The sequence below is a fragment of the Rattus norvegicus genome, chromosome 9 (genome assembly GCF_021556685.1).
Source record: "Rattus norvegicus strain SHRSP/BbbUtx chromosome 9, alternate assembly SHRSP_T2T, whole genome shotgun sequence".
Taxonomy (NCBI): Eukaryota; Metazoa; Chordata; class Mammalia; order Rodentia; family Muridae; genus Rattus; species Rattus norvegicus.
The window spans coordinates 80418270-80429724 of record NC_141542.1 but is presented as its reverse complement, the minus strand read 5'-3'; positions in this window follow the sequence as shown (position 1 = coordinate 80429724).

Sequence of the window (11455 nt, the reverse complement as noted above, 5' to 3'; positions counted from 1 at the left end):
TAAGATCAAAAACTCAGGTGACAGCAGATGCTGGCGAGGATGTGGAGAAAGAGGAACACTCCTCCATTGTTGGTGGGATTGCAGACTGGTAAAACCATTCTGGAAATCAGTCTGGAGGTTCCTCAGAAAATTGGACATTGAACTGCCTGATGATCCAGCTATACCTCTCTTGGGCATATACCCAAAAGATGCCTCAACATATAAAAGAGACACGTGCTCCACTATGTTCATCGCAGCCTTATTTATAATAGCCAGAAGCTGGAAAGAACCCAGATGCCCTTCAACAGAGGAATGGATACAGAAAATGTGGTACATCTACACAATGGAATATTACTCAGCTATCAAAAACAACGAGTTTATGAAATTCGTAGGCAAATGGTTGGAACTGGAAAATATCATCCTGAGTGAGCTAACCCAATCACAGAAAGACATACATGGTATGCACTCATTGATAAGTGGCTATTAGCCCAAATGCTTGAATTACCCTAGATCCCTAGAACAAACGAAACTCAAGACGGATGATCAAAATGTGAATGCTTCACTCCTTCTTTAAATGAGGAAAAAGAATACCCTTGGCAGGGAAGGGAGAGGCAAAGATTAAAACAGAGACTGAAGGAACACCCATTCAGAGCCTGCCCCACATGTGGCCCATACATATACAGCCACCCAATTAGACAAGATGGATGAAGCAAAGAAGTGCAGACCGACAGGAGCCGGATGTAGATCGCTCCTGAGAGACACAGCCAGAATACAGCAAATATAGAGGCGAATGCCAGCAGCAAACCACTGAACTGAGAATAGGTCCCCTATTGAAGGAATCAGAGAAAGAACTGGAAGAGCTTGAAGGGGCTCGAGACCCCAAAAGTACAACAATGCCAAGCAACCAGAGCTTCCAGGGACTAAGCCACTACCTAAAGACTATACATGGACTGACCCTGGACTCTGACCCCATAGGTAGCAATGAATATCCTAGTAAGAGCACCAGTGGAAGGGGAAGCCCTGGGTCCTGCTAAGACTGAACCCACAGTGAACTAGTCTATGGGGGGAGGGCGGCAATGGGGGGAGGGTTGGGAGGGGAACACCCATAAGGAAGGGGAGGGGGAAGGGGGATGTTTGCCCGGAAACCGGGAAAGGGAATAACACTCGAAATGTATATAAGAAAAAAAAAAAAAAAGAAACCATTCATGGTAATTTTCATAATAAAGGAATTAACATTAAAAAAAAAAAAAAAAAAAAAGATGGTTAGTCTCAGAGCCCCCAAAGGTTTCCATGGGGAAGCAGGACACTCTTTGAGTTCCTCAAAGGTCCTCCAGACAGACTGCACTCAACTCACCTCTGCAGGCTGTGTACAAGGTGGACCAACTGGGATGGTGAGTGGATCTGACTAGAATGGGTTTGGTCGAGCAGGGTTCCAAGATTTGTAGCTTTGCCACTCCCTCAAGGTTTCCACAGAGAAGCAGGATGTTCTTGGGTTCCCACAGTGTTCCTCCAGACTGAAGAGTGAGCCCAGAGCTAGATAATAGGGCTCAGGAAACTACATACAACACACTTCTGCCATCTGTTCCTGGGATGGTGGGTGGATCCGACAATATTTCTTATTAAGGGCCATGAGACAGAAAAAAAAAACAGAAATGATATAAGGTATTAGTTAGAATGTATAGATTACTTTTGATCAGATTAGAGTTCTTGAATCAGAGCACAGATCAAGTGACATGTCAGGGTTAGACCTCTCCAACCTAATGCAGTGAGTGTTGAGAAACTTGACTTCACTTCTATTCCAACAGGGCTTAGCTTTCCCAGTGGCTTCCTGTAAAGGAGGCAGCAAACCCCTGTAGAGCATGGGGGACAGAGCTTGCCTGTCACTGAGCCCTCCAGAGCAGCACTAAAGCTCACAGGTCACAGAAAACAATTTAATTCATAGAAGCAATAATTTAAATAAAGGCACAATGACCTCCACAAAGTAAGCAATCTCATAAATAGCCCGATTTTATAGCTAATAATATGCATGGGTCGCATTACTTGTTATTGAGTGCTTTGAGTTCTGGGGTGGGGGGCGAATAATAAAATGCCACTTAATGTATTTTTTCTATTTTGGGACATCAATGGCATTTTAATAGCTACCATCCTTTTGACTAAACTGAAAAGTCACCCATATATCACTCATATATCTGTTTATGAGGCTTTCCAGACATCTGTTTCTTGCATTAGGTAATTAGTTTAGAGCAAGTTATGGTGAGTGACATATATTGAGTTGACCATCTGCCTTCATAATATAGTTCATTTCCAGGACAGGGCTGTTGCCCTCTGTCATCCCATCAATATTCTCCACACAGGTCTGCTGCTCAACTCTCTGCTCCACTCCCTGATATTTGTATCTTAACTCTTTCCAACAGGACTCACAGTGCAGACCTACAACTACCACAAGGGAGATTTCATTTAGAAAGATTTAGTAGATGCAATCAAATCCCTCTAAAGACAGCCTGAGCAAATGGTTACAAACGGACGTTTTTATATGTGCTGTAGTTTTCCTAAATCAACAAATCTTGTTTTATGTTATACATCACCGTAACCATGACACCTGGGAGTGCTGCTCTAAAACAACTCTGAAGTACCATGGCCAATAGCTGCCATTTCCTGTTGAGAAGAACAAGAGTTCTCAGGATGGTACAGTGACATGGGCTTTGAAACCATCTTGAATTCCATGTTATGTTCAAAACTGCCTCACTGGGACTGGGCAATGACATTACTGCTTCCTTGTCCCATGAGCTTTGCAACATAGGTTTTCTAATTGTTGATGTAAGCTAAGTTTAATTAAAATAAACATGAAGGAAAGAAGAGGAAGAGTAGGCTGACTGTTATTTTTTAGAAAACAGGCTATGAATTGCATTTTAATGTGTGTAGGGTGTGTGTGTGTGTGTGTGTGTGTGTGTGTCTTAGTTTGGTTTTATTGCTGTGAGAGACACCATGACAAGGCAACTCTTATAAAGAAAAATATTTAATTGGGGCTGGCTTACAGTTTCAGAGGTTTAGTCCATTATCATTATGGTGGGAAGCATGGCATCTTGCAGGCTGACTTGATAGTGGAGGAGCTGAGATTTTTACATCTTGATCCAAAGATAGCCAGGAGGAAACTGGATCACACTGGAGAGAACCTGAGCATAGGACACCTCAAATCCCGCCTACACAGTGACACATTTCCTCAAACAAGGACTCCACACCTCCTAGTACTAGCCAAGCATTGCAACACATTAATCTATGAGGACCATACCTATTCAAACTACCACAATGTGTGTGCATGCATGTGTAAAATTTGTGCACATGTGTATGTGTACATGTGTGTATGCATCTGTATATGTATGTGCATGCATATATGTGTATATGTGTGCATGTGTCTGTGTGTATGTATGCAAGCATGTGTAAGTATATATGTATGCATACATGTATAAATGTATATATGTGTGTATGCATGCATGTGCATGTGTGTGCATTCATATATACATACATAACTGTATACATGTATATGTATGCACATAATATCCATGTGTATAGACATATGCATATGCACATACATACACATATGTTTCTGGGTGCATATATGTGTGCATGTACACATGAACATGTGAATGCAGGCATATTTGTGTATTTATGAGTGTATGCATGCATGTGTATTTGTGTGTGCATCTATATATGAGCATGTGTGCATGTATACGTGTGTTTATGAATATGTGTGGCATGTGCACATGTGTATGAGTATGTGCATGCACATGTATGTATGTGCAATGTATATGAATGCATGTATATCTATGTGCATGAATATTATGTGCATACATATATATAGTTACGTATGTATATATGTATATTAGTGTATGCATGTCTATATATGCATGGATATGCATGTGTGTGTTGCATACATGTTTTTATATGTGTATGAGTATGCATATGCATTTGTATAGGATTGTATATGAGTGTATACATGCATGTATATATGTGTATATATGTATGTGTGTGTGCATATGAATATGCATGTGTATGAATTTGAATCTTGCAACTCTACCATAACAGTTAAAAATAATCTCTTATTAGTGGCAGCATTCCAACTGCCATATTGCTGTTCCTTCTCACTAAGAATTATGAGTAAATACTTAATCACAATTTTTACTTGTCTGAATTTTCTATTTTTTACAATGACTTACATTAAACCTATAGAGGAAAAACATGAACTTTAGTTAAATACTTTAAGAGTTGGAAAAATATTATGATTTCATCATCTGACTTTATCTCTTCTGAGTATCTGGGTCTACCACCCAAAGAAGCATGATATGTTAAGAACTAGGAGTCAATTTGTGTCTTTTGCTTTGCTGCATGTTTGAGGTAACTGCACCAGCTATGGATGTACTCCTTTGTCTCTTGTTACTAGGAGACAGCAACATCCAACTGGCAAATAGAAACAAAGAGAAAGCAAATAAAAAGAGCATCCAATCTGCCACTATTTCTTAGCAGTACGGTCTCATAATACCACACCATATATGCAAACATCACAGTGTCTGCTAAACAGCAGCATAGTGGAAGTGTCTTAATAATTAGACCCCTGCAAAAATAAAGTGTGGGCCGTGGAGATAAATCACTGAAAATTGTGTTTGCAAACAAGCATGAAGACTAGAGTTTAGATTCCCAGAACCCATGAAAAAGCCAGCCAGGCATGGCATCCACCTGCAATTCATGCACTTAGGAAACTACCAGAAGCCCCAGGACAAGCTGGCTAGCTGAACTGGCTGGAACTAGTATGTTGCTCACAACCCCAACCAAGACCCTTGAGGGCAGGGGTAAGAAGGTGCAGAGTTAATAACACAGACTCTGGCAGTCATGCAAGTGACAAAAGCAGTCTCATTTATTTCAGGGATGAGGCAAACCTTTATACCCTCCATCCAGGCCCGATTGGGGCTACATAGAGCTGCTTGCTCTATGTAGTTGGTACCATCTAATCGGTTGTTCTGGTCACTTGCTCTGTCTTCCAGTGTCAGGTAGGCTTTAGGGGTTAGCAGGTGCAGAAGCTACTGTTGCACTTGTGTGGGCCACCATGAGCTGGTCAGGGTTTGCTGACTCATTCCTCCTTCACTAGGAGGCTCTGGGTTCAGCAAGAGACTCTAACTAAATAAATAAAATGCAGAGTAATTAAAGAAGCCATCTGATGTCAACTTTGAGCTCACACACACACACACACACACACACACACACACACACGAGTGGACATGCATATACTTGTGTTCTCATTTTTAGGCACACACACAAACACATGATAATTAACTATGAGATACAGGTAAAATGCAGAATAGAAGAGTAAACTTTTACCTACTATGTTAGAGCACCCAGAATAGATAAATATACAAACTCAACAACTACAGAATCGCACACATGGAGTGTTCATTTGCCTTGTGATATTCTATTCAAATTACAGCCCCTCCCTCAGGAAGCTTTTCTCACTATTTCTGAAGCGTACTCTCCTTCACTGGCTTTTTAAAACATTACATATTTCTATTATGGTATCTACTACTGTGCTTGACTGTCCTATCCCATCTCTGAAGCACATAATTATGTATGTCTGAAATTCATCCTAATATTTATAGAATGAAGATAACCCTTCATGTGTCTGTGCACTCCTCACTCATGCTTCAACAAACATTGCTTTGAAATTACGTTTTTAAAAGTTTCATTTGCACTGAACATGTATAATCTATTTTCTAATCATTATTCCCTAAACAACACAGTCCAACAACTATTTGCACAACATTTACATAGTACTTGGTGTTACAAGTAATCTAGAGATGATTTAAAATGTAAAGAAGAGTGTATATAGGTTATATGCAAATATACCATTTTGTATAAGGGATTTGACTATTCTCAGACCTGGAACCAATCCCAATCCCACACAGATACCAAGGGACAACTGTATTTAATGTGGCATTGTTCTCCCACCTTATTTCTGTCTTGCATTTCCAAACCAACTCTCATTAAATCAGTGGAGGAATTTACAATTCATCAAGCTGGGAATAGCCTTCCAGTCTGCCTATCTGGAGGGGAGGGAGCACATCTGTTGGTGTTTGTATTATCTAAGAAGATAAACCACATTGCTTGTAGGATAGAGACCTGGGGAGACTGAAATTAATAACCTCAGGCTCTCGTAGACTGAGAGAAGGGAGGAATTTTAAAGGGGTGACCACCATGAGAAGATTCTGTTTTTATAAAACCGGATGCATCCGACGATTTCTCCTTCAACTCCCCGAATTTGTTTTTGTGTTCTAAACTGCACTCTCAGACAATTCAATGATATTGCATCTGCTCATAGAGCTAAAAGCAAAACAGTCTTTGGATGTGTCACAGAAGGAACGCATGAAACTTACAATTGAAATCTCCACTTGCTTCTTCCCCCCTTTTACCACAGAATCCCTCATTCCCCAAACTCCAAGACTGACAGCTCATTATTGAATTCTTCTGGATAGAATATTCTCTGCTGGAGAGAGCAGTATAACCTAAGCTCACATTCTCATCTTGAAAGCGGATATAAAGGCTGAGACTTGATCTCAGATGACAAAAAGTGACCATAGTATCAGGACAAGCAATGCAATTGTTTGGGTCTTAGTTGTGAATGCCTCACCACTAGAGATCTCTTCTGTCTGTCCCTATTTCCTTCTCTTTCCCACAAAGATTAATCCAGATGTAGCTACCGGGGAACTTGATCTGTGACAGCTGATGTGTTATAAGTTGTCAAAAATGCTTCAAAATAAGATTTGGACCTGGTTCAGCTATGATCCAATGAATAACAATGGCCCTACCACTGAAGGCAGACAAACCCCAGAATGACAGGAAATGTTCACCAATGGTAAACATGGACAGAGGCAGGCACAATGAGCATGTCTAGTATATGAGGTGCTAGAGAATTAATAACAATAATTCTTATTATTATTAATAATAATATAATACAAGTAAGTGACCTAATTAAAGACAAGTTTGATCACCAAGTTTGGACCATAGCAAGTGACAAATCTCCCACCATTAAGGGCAGGCAAAGCCCCTTATTCACTATAACTCAATGGTCCTGACAGGTCTACTATGCCACTATTAAGGTCTTGAATAGAAAAGAATGGGAAGTATGAAGTTTAAGATGGGGGTGTCTGTGTTGATCAATTCAATAGTATTAAGCTCTCAGATTCTCGGGAATCTCCTGGACAAGTAGCCCACTGTTTCCAGTAAAATGTTAATATTATGAGGCTGAAGAGGTGGCTCCAAGGTTCATCTAGAAAAATCTCAGTTCAGATCCTAGTACCCATGGCAGGCAGCTCCCAAGCACCAGGAGACCCAAACTTAAAACTAAGTTTAAGTCACAGCAAAAAATGACTTCTTACATTTTTGGCTTCCTACTATATTTAAGGGAGAATAGACCAAAGCAGCTGTAGGTTCTAGACAGAGCCCAGAATACATGCGAGACTGAATTCTGAGGGTTTCTATATGGGTGAAAGACAATGGCAGATACTGGAGTGTGGATAGACATGACAGTAAGATTGAGCTTAATGCTTAGCAAGACCAAGACAGTGGTAACATTTCTGTTACTACCAGGGCTTGTGAGAGGTTAGAGAAAGCAATGGCTCATATTAAGTCAGGCAGAAATATTGCAACATAAAATGAGAGGAAAAACTAAAAGCATTACAGAAGTATGCAATTGTGGATATATCAGGTAATGCTGAAAATCCCACCAAAGTAGTCCAACCTAGAAGAAGATCCAGAAAGTACTCTATGAAACAAAATAAGAAGCATACTGCTCTAAGGGGCAGCATTATCCATGGGCAGCTTGGCTTTGGCCAACTTCTGGATATCATGGCTGACAATGGGCAGAGCAGCCACTAAGAGGAGCTGAACCTTAGAAAGCTATGGAAGTGCTTAAAAGAGCGAGGCATCCCTAGGGGTGACAGTAGGAGCTGTGGTACATCCCACAAAACTTCCATTTAAAAGTTCCTCTGAGGAAAAGGATGCCACTGTAGTCTCACATGAGTGGTTCCTGGGATATATATGAGGCAAGGAGAGTCCATACATAGCCAAGTGGGTTCTGAATTGTGAAATCTAGACCTTTCTTTTTTTACCCCAGCTGCTAAGAATATTAGCAGTGGACAGCTCTTCTGTAGTGATAGTGTTCCACTGAAGAAAGCCATTTTCTCACAAGCATGATTTCTTTCAGGGAAATTCCAAGAACTGATCCATCAGGAACTATGAAAGCCCACCTTCCTCATCCTATTCAGACCGAGACACAGAGCTGCTTAGCATCACCAAGGCCTTGGTGATTGCTTTGAAGCCTGACTTCCTGTCTTATATACTGTTTCTCCACCACTTTTTATGGGTTTTCACACTAAGAGTACCCCAGTAAAGTTCATGAATGCAGAGCTCCTTCCCATGGAACCTAAATTGTGCTCTTCCTTTCAGCACATGCTACATCAGACATTTGTAAATGCATGTATGTGATTGACTTGCTATAGAAGAAGAGTCTAGATTATAAAGGCCAACCTCTTCCCTGTGTTCATCCATCCCTTCAAAGCCACTGTGGTCCAGGGAAGACCTTATGGATGTGACATTTTAAATATACCCTTGATTCTGGAAGGAAGCATGATATTTAAACTGCTGCTCCATTAAGAACCCAGATTTAAATCATTCTATGATGTATCTTTCTCTTTATCCCTGATTCAACTCATTGAATGAAGAATAAAGAAGCAGTCAAAAAGCTTGGTAGCAGCTAAGTAAAATATGAAAAACTAGTTAAGCTAATATAGCAAGTTCAGAAGAACTGAGCGACTAACTATTGCAACTGTACTAGTTTGGTTCTCTGTTTCCATGAAATAACCCTAACCAAAAGAAATGTGGGGAGGAAATGGCTTATTTCTCCTTATAACTTCAGTCCTTCATAGAGAGAAGTGAGGGCCGAAACTAAGACAAGAACTGAAGCAGAGGCCATGGGGGAAAAGTTGCTTACAGGTTCACTCTCTATAGTTCTCTCAACTTGCTTTTTTATACAACCCAGAACCACCTACCCAGGAGTAGCACCAGCCTTGGTTTTGATAGGCACTCCCACATCAATCAGTAATCAATAAAATATTTCAAAGACATGCCTGTAAGCCCATCTGATGGAGGCAATTCTTCAATTAATGTTGCCCCTTTCAAGGTGGCTCTAGTTTGTTGATAAAAAAGTTGATAAAAAAATTAACATGTACAATTAATCACACGTTCTTCTTAAGACGCTCAAAACAGAGTTTGTGGCCAACTTCTGACTACCAAATAGAATGATTATCCATCTCTTCTGCCGGATGCTAACCTCAGCCCTCTCTGTCTCACACTCTTGCAATCCAGTTTCCCTTTCACTTCAATTTCTTCACACAGACCTTGTTATTTTTATATTTCAAGGCAATTTCAAATCCAGTGTGGGGCGGGGTGGAGTGTGTGTGTGTGTGTGTGTGTGTGTGTGTGTGTGTGTGTGTAAAACAAAGAACCCATTAAGTGGAAACCAGGAAGAAATAAGGAAAAGAAGGGGAAAAGGTTATGACACCACTGGTGGAAAGAGGAGTTGAATTGGTCAGAAATCAGTTCCTTGTGTGGCTATTGCTTTACAGAGCTCGGCACTGGGAAGTATTTATCCACATCACACAGTTAAATGTGTATGATGCAAACCACTGTGAAAACAAACGAGTCTGGTTGCCCAATTGCCCTAACTGAAGGCTGATTCCAAGGTGTGTCCTTGGTCATCCCAGATGTTGGCTCTGCAGACTCAGAGTGCTTATATCATTGTGCACAGGCAGGCAGGAGGAAAGGTGTCAGAAGGATCAAAAAGCTATTGATGTAGACATGGGTATATATAGAGATATAGTCTCAGCTCATCCATGGAGAAATATTGGTTATAACTTCGTATTTCCAGATTCCTGTCCGATTCTGTTCTTTTCCTCTAGGCACTTTCTACTTTTCCTATCAGGATTCCATGGAAATCTTGTTCTGGACATGCTGGGGTGGAAACCTAGTAATGTTGTTTCCCCCCAGCCTCCCTCCCCAAGCCAAATAATCATCCTAAAGGAAAGTACCAACGTCTGACATGACGCCCCTGGTCTTTCCATTCTTCTGTGTTTAGTAATTGCTCGGAAGAATAAGACTATGATTTTCAAACGTGCCAGAAACTGTGCATCTTGAACTTCGGGGAATTTTTTTTCTACCTAAAAGGTAAATTATCATGACTAATGCCAATTCTACTTACGGTACTCCTGGGCCACTTGTTCCCCTGTGGAGAAATGAGAAAATAAAATCAACCGAAAATGCATTTGTCTTCATTTTAAAAGTATGTGTTATCAGGCTTTATTTATTCAGCGGTGTGCTCCGTCAGCCTTTGAATGGGGTTGCCAAACATTCTTGTGCTTCCCAGAGGAAGCTTAACTTGGGACCAAGCTTGTTTCTCATCCCAGCATCCCAGCTTGAGGTGTCCAATGGTTCTTCATAGACATCTTTGTTCATTGGAGAAGCAGGTATTGTCACATTGGTTCATACCACCATTCTATGAGGCTGAATATGTTTCTTTTAAATTTTTACATTTATTTATGCTTTAAAAATAGAAATAGCAAGAAAGGGTGAACTTAAGGTTTCTTAATACATAGAAATTAAAATATGTGAAGAAATGAAAATGCTAATTTTCATAATCTGCTCATTCTACATTGTATAAATAAACTATACAACTGTACATCATAAAAATACAGAAATGTTTTATGCCAATTAAAAATAAAGAGTTTGGTATTTTATATACTTTAGCTACTGTGAAGAATGCAGAAATCAATACAGCAGATGAAATGTCTCTAAGATACTGATTTTCTGAGGTGAATGTATGAATTACTTGATTACTTCAAAATAAACGTGTATATCAAAATACCTAGTTGTACACTTTAAATATATGGCATTTTAATTTCTAAGTCATATTAAATAACCCTGTAAAATAAGGCACTCGACAGGAACTGGAGAGATGGCTCAGCACTGCAGAGCAATTGTTGCTCTTGCAAAGGACCCAAGTTTGATTCCCAGTACTTGGCAGTGACTCACAACCATCTGTGACTCCACTTCTGGGAAATCTGATCTCTTCTACTGACTTCCATGGGCAGCAGGCACACACACATGATGCAGTTTCAGAAGAGCAAGCAAAGTACACAGAGATGAGGAAAATAATGATGATGATGGTGGTGGTGGTGGTGGTGGTGGTGGTGGTGGTGGTGGTGGTGGTGGTGGCGGCGGCTATGACGATTATGTGCTGTGATTGTAGGAGCACTTACCATACATGTAGATTTAATGCTTTACTTAGAAAATCTAACCAAGGCACAGACTTGGAGCAGTGTACAGTGGAGAGTCTTTTCCCACCAAGATATTCTGTACCCAAGAACTTTTCTCTGTC